The sequence below is a fragment of the Sciurus carolinensis genome, unplaced genomic scaffold (genome assembly GCF_902686445.1).
Source record: "Sciurus carolinensis unplaced genomic scaffold, mSciCar1.2, whole genome shotgun sequence".
NCBI classification, from domain to species: domain Eukaryota; kingdom Metazoa; phylum Chordata; class Mammalia; order Rodentia; family Sciuridae; genus Sciurus; species Sciurus carolinensis.
In genome coordinates, this window is record NW_025920318.1 from 181,671 (window position 1) to 192,034 (window position 10,364).

Below are 10,364 nucleotides of genomic sequence, written 5' to 3' on the forward strand. Positions count from 1 at the left end.
AGGAAGATGGCGTCACTGGGGACTGAGCTGGACTGAATCAGACAGGGTGCCCACATTGTGTGGGACTTGGGGAGGATGATGGCTACAGCCACCCTCCTCTGAGTCAAGGTTTGTCCCACCTCCAGCCATTGCCGCCTGCCACCTGTGGGCTCCTCCAAGGTGGCTTTGTGCTGGGCCTGCAGGTGAAGCCCAGGGAGGGTTTGGAGAGGGAACATCTTGTCCCTTGGTTACCTTCGCCTCTTGTACCCCAGCCACTCGGCCACATGCCCCGTTGCAGGCTGCTGCGTGACCCTGAGACCATTAGGTCACATGTGGCCTTCTGTGTAGTGCGCTTGTAACCATGTGTGGCCTGGGCAGGTGCTTTCCAGATGCCACCCAGACGCATCCCACTGGGAGCATGCTGCATCCCTCTGTGTGAAGGCCGACATCTTGGGGAGGGTACAGCTGAGATTTTCCATCCCACAACCATTTCCTGAGTGTCCACTGCATGCCAGGCACTGTACCAGGCACTGGGGGACAAACTGCAGTCCCTGCCCTTGAGGGCTCCTGAGAGAGATGGAGCATGGACAGGAAGCCATGGCAGGGGCGCTTGTCCTCAGGGGAAGAAGTCTGGGTGTTGAGGAATCCAAGGAACCTGGTCCTGTACCAGGAGGGTGTGGGCACAGGATGCTCTGGAGTGGGTGATGTTCCAGAGAATTTGGGCTTGGGGAGGGGGCCTCAGAGCCCAGGAGGGGTGGAGCACCGGTCTCTGGGCAGGAGGAAGCTTGTGTGGCTGGGGTGGGGGACAGGGCAGGGGCACTGGGGCTGGGACACAGGGAGGATCCAGGGCTGAACCTGAGTCCTCAGGGACTCCAGAGAGGGTAGGTACCTCAGCTGAGAGGACCAGGTGGACATGGCATTGGCACATCCCACCCCATGCCCAGAAGGCAGCCCCATAACCAGGCCTCCCCACCGTGCCCTCCCTCAGATGGAGCCCTACCTGCCCTATGAGTACACCTGTGGGGGCAGCTGGAGTGGACCCACACCTACTTCAGCACCAGGTAGGCGGCCCTCTGTCCTCAGCCAGGAACTGGAGTCCCACCGCAAGCCCATCAGGCCAGAGCCCATGCCATGCAGGCAGCAGAAACCCCTGGCTGTGAACCCCTCAGGTCCCCCGACCTCCTGATGCCCCTCTCCTCCTGCAGGACTTCTGTGCAGCTCCCAGCCCAGCCCCCTCCAGGGACCGGGGCCTCACAGAGCCCCTTCATCCTGGCGCCCAACACCACCTCCCTGGAGTGGGCCCAGAATGCCAGCACGGTCCCTGGGGCACGGCCTCCGCCATACTCGCTGCGGGACTGGCTGGCCACCACTGGGAGGCCTGTATGGACACCTGCCTGGACCCCAGACTGGTGTGTGAGCCCTCCTCCTTCCCCTTCCTCAAGAGCCAGGAGGCCTTTCTCCAGTAAGTGCGCCCCCCTTCCTCCCGAAAGTTTCCAACTGGTGAGGAAGCATCCAGAAGGGACCTTCCATGTGGGCGTCTGCATCATGTGGCTATGCTCTTGGCAGGACCCAGCCGCTACAAAGGACGCTGCCGCCCAATCCCACCCTGCTCCCTCTGCCCCTCAGGAGCCATGCCCCAGCCTGGATGGGTACCTTCTCCATAAAGCTGCTGCGCATCCCTCCAGGCGGGACCCCGGCCCCTCTTCTCCAAGTTCCTGGACAGTGGTGGATAAGAAGCTGTAACCACCTCTTCCCGAGTCTGGGGCAGGTGTTGCTGGGGAGAGGGATGGGCAGTGCCAGGCTGGGGACAGCCTGCCCCACCCACCCCAGGGTGTGACCGACGCTGGTGGTGCCCATGCAGGCTGCAGGTGCCCTGTGACTGCACCTAGCAGGAGATGCACCACCTGTACCCAGCACTGGCTCAGCCCGGCCAGGAGTGCTACCTGCAGAAGGAGCCCCTGCTCTGCAACTGCACTGGCTCCAACACCAAGTACCAGCCACTCTGTCCCTGTCGTGACTTCCTCAAGGGCCAGGTGACCCTGTGCCAGGGCTGCCTGTGAGGCAGTGGGGGACCCTGCCCCACACCTCCTCCTGCAGGAGAAAGCACCAGCAGACCCCAGCTCGAGATGCACACATGGTCGGAGCTTCCTTCCCACTCCCAGGAGCAGGCAGAGGAGCGCCAAGCACCATCCAGGGGAGGGCAGCACAGGTAAGCCGTGGGCACTCAGGGGAGGCAGATGCTGATTCTGTGAGGATGGACATGAAGGTGAGACCACCCTCCCCTGAGCCCCTTCCCTCAACCATGACAGATTCCCTAGTGTGCAGAAGGCCTGGGTCACTTCACAGGAACCCCACCCTGAAGGGCCTGCCCCTTCTCCCCTTGATTCCTCCCCACGACTGCTCCGTCCTCACATGTTCAGGGGCACGTGGTTGCTGCCAGCCAGTATCCATCTGCAACCCCAGAGTCCCTTGAACTCTCGCCTCTCCTGCCACCTTGCCTGCTCCTCATCTCCACATTGACATCTAAATGACACCCAAACCTGATGTGATCAAAGTGGAAACCCTGGTTCCTGCCTGCTCCCCGACCTGTCCCCTGGCACCACTGTCCCCATGCCGAGGATGGACATTGCCGACCTCCCCCTGGCTCTGGATGAACCTGGCAGTCACCCTGGACTCCTGTCTTCCAATCAGATTCCAGGCCACATGCAACCTGAACTGTACCACCCACGCCCAGGTCACCACGGCGACTTCAGCAGCCCCCAGACTCCACAATCTTTTGAGTGATTCACCAGGTTTTTTCTAAAAACTAAATGTACGTGACATCCTGCCACTCCTCTACTCCCTCCAAGCCCACCCTCTCTGGCGTGGCAGCCTCGGGGCCTTTGCAGCAGCTGATGACCTCCTCCAGGCCTCCCTCAGCAGTCACCTCAAGGAGGGCTTTCCTGACACCCCACTCAATAGCCCGATGCTCCCTGGCCCCAGTTCTGCCCTATGTTTTTATGTCACTTCACAGCTCCTGGATCCTCTGCCTCCCTCTCTCTCCCTCTCTCTCTCCCTCTCTCTCCCTCTCTCCCCCCCTCTCTCTCCCTCTCTCTCTTAGAAGGCTAGGTCCTCAAGTCAAGCATCGGTTTGTTGGTGATGGGGAGACACTCAGTGTGTATTTGTTGAATAATTGACTCTACAACCCAAATAAAGATTAATTCACAGGCTCTCTGACCTTGGAAGATGCCAAAAGGCACCTTCTAGTGGGACACAGAGGGCACCACCTGCCAAGGGCCTGACCCCTTAAGCTGGGAGCCCTGACCCTGGCCCTGATGCCTAGAGGCTTATCAGAGAGAGAGAGAGTGGCAGTGAGGAACCAGGTTTCAGGCAAAGCCCACCTACGTCCCCACTCCTGCTCTTGGGTCCGCTCTGGGTGCCCAGTGCTCAACTGGAACATGTCAGGGGTCGAATCCCTACTCCCCCAAAAGACAGTTTGAGTCCTGAGCCTGGGAGGGTGGCCTTATTGGGAAGTAGGATCTTTGCCAATGGAATCTGTTAAGTTCACATCACCCTAGGACAGGGCAGGGCCCATGCAGTGGCCCTGGTCCTCCCAGAGCATGGAGATTTGGACACAGAGATGCACATGCAGAGGGAAGAACCTCAGGGGGAGATGGGGGAAAAATCACAGTGGGGTCACCACAAGCCAAGGAATACCTGGGGCCTCCAGCAGCTGGAAGGGGCACGGGAGCATCCTCCTCAGAGTCTCCTGGTGGTTTGGGCCAGCCACGCTCTGAGGTCAGATTCTGGGGCCTCCAGGGCCTCCAGAATGGGGGCATAACGTCTCTGTTGCTTTAGGTCACCAAGTCTGTGGCAGTTGCGCAGCCTAGGACCCAGACACAGCAGGTTAAGTGTGAAGTGCCCTGGGCTGCATGGTGTGCTGATCACAGAGGATCAGAGGTCCCCTGAGTGTCGGGGACCCCTGCCTACTCTGCAAGTCACCTCTGCCCATCTGTTGAAGGGAACAAAGTACATAAGGGACTCCCCCAACTTATCATTCGACCACAGTGATATAGGCACACCCTGGCAGGGCTCCCTATATCAGCCCCTGTCACCTGTGCAGGGCCCGAAGCCTTGAGCAACAGAGACCATTGGGAGGCTGAACCAGCAGCCCCCAGCCCAGAGCCACAAAGCCACCACCACCATCGCCCACTCAGAGATGTCGCTGCAGAAGCGCAGCCCAAGGACCCACCCGATCCTCCCCAGTAAAGCCACTGGGCACCCACCAGCTGCCCCTGTCAAGCCATGTTTGGCCCCAGTAGCTAATTGCAGAAGCTTCATCTTAGAGGAAACCACAAATACACTCTCAACCATGTTTTATGACTTTATAACTCACCAAATAAGCCTGAATACTATAACCATAAAACAAAGCTGAAACAAGTTGTACAGGAACCACGTGGGGAGTGGGAGGGGATCAGGAGCGTCCTTGCTGGAGACTAAGGTGGAGAGCATGGCAGGGACCCATCCACATGACGTGGGCACAAACTGTCACCTGTGGCAGGGTCTCAAAGAACAGCCTGTGACCCCTAGAGATCCAGAGATCCCTGGAAGGCACACCCTTCTTCCTCAGCAGAACTTCCTCCAGTCTCCCCAGTCAGGGATGGTTCTGGAAGCCTAGACTGGCTTCTGAGGCTGGAGGAGCCCTGACCAGGAGCGGGCCTTAATGCCTTCCTGGCTAAATTAAAGCCATACTTTATTTTACATTAAGAGGATTTTTTAAAAAGTAAAGTATCTACCACATTTAAATATCATTAGTAATTACATTTTATTTTATTCCAAACTGGTTGGAAACATTTTATTTCTAATGAGGTACATTTGATTTTAATATCCAGTTTACCAAATAGAAAGATCTCCATGAAATGAGTGGACACTGGGAGGGGTCCTTGCAGAGGCCCTGGGGCTCCAGAGGCATCTCTGCATGGATGGAAGCCCCAGGCCCCCCAGGGAGGCCCCTCCCTGGAGAGACAGCTCTGGGGCTGGCCTGGCCTTGACCTGGTTGTTAGTTAGCACAGAAGCCATGGAGGAAAAGCAAAACCCGACTGGAAGAAACTTCTCCCAGTAACCTCAGCCAAAATCTCATGGTGTCTTATTTTCCATTTTCCTGTTCTTTGGTTTTGTTTTGGTTTTGTTTGGTGTTTTGGTTTTGCTTTACTTTGCGTTGACTACCTCTGAGGCTGAGCATCCCACTCCTCCACCAGCTGCTGCCAATGCTAACGATGGGTTCACGTCCTTTAAGTCGTTACTGAGCACACACCAGGCACTCGATGCCCTGGATCTGCTTTGATTCCCCAGAGAAGTTGTTTCAGGTCGTGTCCATCCCTTTTCTCATTCCTATCATCCAAAAAGTGATGAAAACTTCAAGTATTTCTTTGATGTGGTTGGTGGCAGATCCTGACCCCCCAAATGGAGGCCTTTGGAGACTTCACGGATCTTGTAGAAAGGGGACCAGCAAGTTCTATGGCAGAAACAGCCCTTGGACAATCCTGGGCTCCACCCCAGCACCCTGGTGGCAAGACCTCTCTGAAGTCCCACAGAGAGCTGGCCCTGGGAGATTCGGAGGAGGGGTGGGGCCTCCCGTCCTGTTCGCCTGTTTGGAGGGGAGGTCGTAGGTGGACATTTGTGTAGCTCCTCCAGAGCCACGGGGCCTGGGCTGTGGACTTCCAGCTCTGGTGTTCCTGTCACCCTGTGGTCAAACTTATGCTCATTTCCTCCCCAGGATCCAGGGGCAAGGCTAAGGGTCTCCTGGCACTGCCTAGTGGGTCTGTTGACTGATTCAGTAACCAAATTCCTGACCTTCACCGTGAAGGTGCAAGTTCAGAACAGGCTAAACTGAGCCAGAAGGAACCCCAGATGTCATGGGAAATGTACAATTCAACCCTGGGAAAGACATCCTATAAAACACAGAGGCCATCGTCATGGCCCCTGGTCCCAGGTGCAAGTGCACATCCAATACCCAGGTGGGGCCTCTGCACTATGCACATCCGATACCCAGGTGGGGCCTCTGCACTATGAGTGTCTCACTCACACATGCACACTCACACACACTCACACACACATGCACACTCACACACACACACACACACACACACACACACACACACGAGTCTGCCCTCTGCAGCCCCTAGTTCAGCATCTTCAGATTCAAAAAACTGCACATCAGCAGCACACAGGAAACATAACTGCATCTGAGTTGAACAGGGATGGCCCACTCTTGCCATTCCCAACCTGAGACAGCAAGTGATCCAGTGTTTGCTTGGTGTCGGGTGCTACACGTCCTCGAGAGACGACCCACTGTGCGTGGAACCACACGCGGGGTCAAAGCCTGCCACATGGTTTCCGCAAGGGCCCCTGAGCTGGTCCTCCAGGAGAGTCCTGCCTGCTGTCCACCCACACTGGCCCTTGCGACTACACCATACTCACAGGGGTGGGACCCTTCAGAGGTGGCAGGACCCACCAATTGGCCCACCCTGGGCTCTGCCAGGGAGCCAGGCCAGGCCGCTGGGGGTGTTTGTGGGATTCCAGCTGGTGGAGTCACGAGCTGTCAGGATGAGAGGCTGACATTTAACACACACAGTTCCCGTGATGGACAAACATTAAACACAGCATGGTGACGTGACTAAATAAACAGCTATTAGACTCCAAGAGGAGTCTGCAGCAGGAGGAGGTGGGCTAATTGTTCACTCTCTCCTAAGAGTAAAGAAGACTCGCCTGCGTGGCCGGGAGAGACCTGTTTGACCTCCCTCTCCCCCACCCTTCTCTCTCTCTCTCTCTCTCTCTCTCTCTCTCTCTCTCTCTCTCACTTTCTCTGTTTTAATTATATTGTTGAACAATCTTATATTTGTTGAGAACAAAAAAAAAAGGAGAGCTTATGGAAAGCCTGGCAACTGCATGACCTTCCTTCAAAGGCTGGAAGCTGCAGCCACAAGAGCCCTTGGTGACAAGGCACTTCCACCCACCCCACTGAGTGTTCAGAACAAAGTGAGAGCTGAAGACACAGGAGGAAGGAGGAAGGAAACGTTGCTCCTGGGAGCCCAGACTGGCTCTGGCCATTCGTGTCTACCTTGGAAATTCTCATCCCCTACCTTAGAGACTAATCCCTTGGCCTCCCCGGGGCCTGGGCTCCAAGGGGCCCCTCAGATACCTGGATCCACAGATGTGCAGGCACTGGATGTAAAGTGGTAGGGTGTTTGCATGTGACCCATGGCCTCCTCCCAGCTGCAGGAAACCATGTCTAGATTACCTACCATAACTGATGCAAGGTATGTGCCATGGAAATGTTCCTAGACTCTACCATTTAAGGAATAGGGATGAGGAAGAGAGGTGGGTACGTATTTGGTGCAGGTTCACCTTCTTTTCCTGAGTATTTTTTAGTGAATCTGCAGATGCAGAAGCCCAGGATCTGGAGGAGAGGCTGAATACAGATGGATGGATGGAGAGAGAGAGAGAGAGATGATGGATGGATGGATTGATCGATCAATAGATGATAGATAAACAAAAATGTGTGTGCTTTCTACAACACACCTCATCAGTCAATCTATCTATCATCTATCTACCTACCTATAAGTTACAGATCCATCTATCTACAATCTACAGAGCCTGACTGAACATGGTGCATTAAATCTGCCAATTTATGTTCACTGAGCATCTCATATAAGAGAAATACACTACTGGACTTTGCTGGGAACAGCATGCATGACAAGGCAGGGCCGCTCCTGCACTGGTCAGCTACTGCTGCATCACAAATCACCCACAGACTGAGAGTCTTAAAACCATGATGCTTCTCACATCTTAAGGTCCAGAGACCAGGAGTCCTAGACTGCTCTTGGGGGTGCTCTGCTCAGGACCTCCCCTGAGCCACCATCAGGAGTCATTGGGGAAGGACTTGTTCCCAACTCTTTGGTTGGCAGACTTCTATTTCTTGAAGGCTGAGGCCATGAGATCCTCTGTTTCTTGCCAGCTGGTGACTGGAGGCTGGCATCCGTGTGTTGCCCTGTGGGTCTCTCCATGGGACAGTTTGCAACACAACCACCTGCTTCTTCAAAGTCAGCAAGGGAGGGGATGTCTCAGGCAGATGGGGGCTTCACGCATCTTCATCACAAAAGTGACATCCCATCCCTTGTGCAATATTCTGTCCATTAGAGGCAAGTCACAGAACCTGCCCACACTAAGGGGAGGGTGTGAGCACCAGGAAGTAGGGAATCATGGGACCCCATAGCTTGCATGCCAGTAGGAAAGACAGACAACATAGATATATTCACAGAAAATCATGACTAATGGTAAAAAGTGTCAGGAAGGAAATCACAAGCGTGCTTTGATGGAAGAGGTGAGAATCCAGATCAGGGATGATGGGGAGCCAGAGGGAGCTGTGGGGACATGAAGGATGAGAAGGAGCCCATCTCACTCCGGGCCCCGAGGCAGAAGGAAGAGCGAGTGAAACCCAGAGCTGCGAAGCAGGCCATTGTGGCCAAGTGCCACCAGCACGCTGGAGAGGCCGAGGCCCAGGCTGTGAGGGGCAGCAGCTAGCAGAGCCTGGCGCTTCTTGGCTTGAGGATGCACCTCTCTTGCTGCCTCTGTCGCAGGTGACCTCCTTGTCCTCTGTGACTCTGGGTCTGGACACCAGTCCCGTTGGATCAGCAGCCCATTCTGTTCCAGCAAGACGTCCTCCTGATGGACACCTTCTTGCCTATGCAAAGGACCGATTCCACAGGTGACTGAAGTGGGGACCTTGCTGGCCTTTTTGGGGGGAGACACTGTCCTGTCCCCACCAGGCACTGACTGGAAGGTTTGAAGAGGGATGTGCTTATAAAGACCACTTTAGTGGCCGTCCAGAGAGGAGCATGTGGGGATGGGGGTCCAGGCGTGCACAGGAGTCAGGCGCAGTGACCATGCAGCCCGGGATGGAAAACTCACGAGTTGTGTAGAACAAGTTCATAATAGAATTAAAAAAAATAGGATTCAGAAAGAAATAGAATGAAGCTTACAATTTAATACTTGGTATGTAAATTTACATAAAGTTAAGTCATTCAAAGTTGATGGATATTAAAAACGTAAAGCTAAATGATGCAATAAAGTAAGAAGTGATAATTATGTTTTCTGAAGTAAATAGATTAAAACTATTCTAATATATTCAATTCACAATGTAAATGTCTTATATCAAAAAAAGAGTGAAGAAAATAATTGAACAATCATTTATGTAACACATGCAGGCCATTTTATCTCTGTCTTATTACCCTCACAAATACGATCATTTTATATAGTGTAACCTCCATTTTCAAGATAAATGAACTTATTTAGAAAGGGTCTAAAAAAGCTTAATGGTAATAAAGGATTAATTCCACAGGTTTCTGTATTAAAGTTGTCATTTTGTTTTCACCTGCAATCAGACTTAATGCATATAAATAATCCATCAAGGACACATTGTATCCTCTGAAGGTAAGGTTATACTTCAATGTTTCAGCACGAAGTTGCACTCCATACAATTTATTTAGTTCGGTCTAATTTTAAAGAAAATATTTAACTTTTGTCAGTTACTTTGTCATCTCATATCAGAGGGATAAAAAGAAGAAAATGAAAGTTTAGAAAGTATTAATACTGACAATTATATACTCCTCGAGGGGAACTGTAAAAGTGAAAAGTGATATATAACATAACATATATAACTCTGAATTGTCACATTTTAAATTATCATGTTATTGTTTTGTTTCTCTGGAGACAGTGAGGGAGCAAGCAAAATTTTTAAATTATCCTTGGAAGTGCACACAATTAAATAGAATGAAGGAAGTGAAGGCAATCAGGCCTGAGGGATGACATGAAGGGTCAGGTGTTCAAGCCCCCAGTCGATAACATATGGAGACTTGAGGAGTAAGAAGCCAAAGTACAATACCCTCTAAATCCTCTGTCATCAGCACTCTCTTGCCTAACTTCTGACAAGTTGTCATCAATCTTCTCTTCTCCTGTTCATAGCTCAAGGCATGAGAAGAATGTTTCCCGTAGGACTGAGGCCTCTCTACCTGTACTGGTCACTTCTCCACAAATCTCTTCTCACCTCCAGCTGTTTTAACTTATTGCATCCAGAGGTCATTTGCTCATTTTCTTCTGCTTCTTCCTCTCCTTCTTCTCTTTCATCTTCCTTTGTCTCCTCATTCTGGCAAAGGTGAGATGGAAAGTCTGGCAGCTAAATCCCTTGCTGACCCCATGCTGCACATAGTCCTGAGGAACCTCCAATCTAGGGAAGACCCAACTGCAGCCCATACACCTGTGAACACTCTGAAGACACACCAGCCAGCCACTCAGGGTATCTGGCCCTAGAACTCTCCTCCAGAGGAGGAGGCAGCTCTGCAAATCTG

General features: G+C 52.8%; 1 pseudogene; it reads left to right on the plus strand.

Annotated features, from left to right (window-relative positions):
- The first annotated feature begins 892 nt into the window (after positions 1–892).
- LOC124975589 (alpha-1,6-mannosylglycoprotein 6-beta-N-acetylglucosaminyltransferase B-like) lies at positions 893–2,039 on the plus strand (annotated as a pseudogene).
- Positions 2,040–10,364: the final 8,325 nt, after the last annotated feature.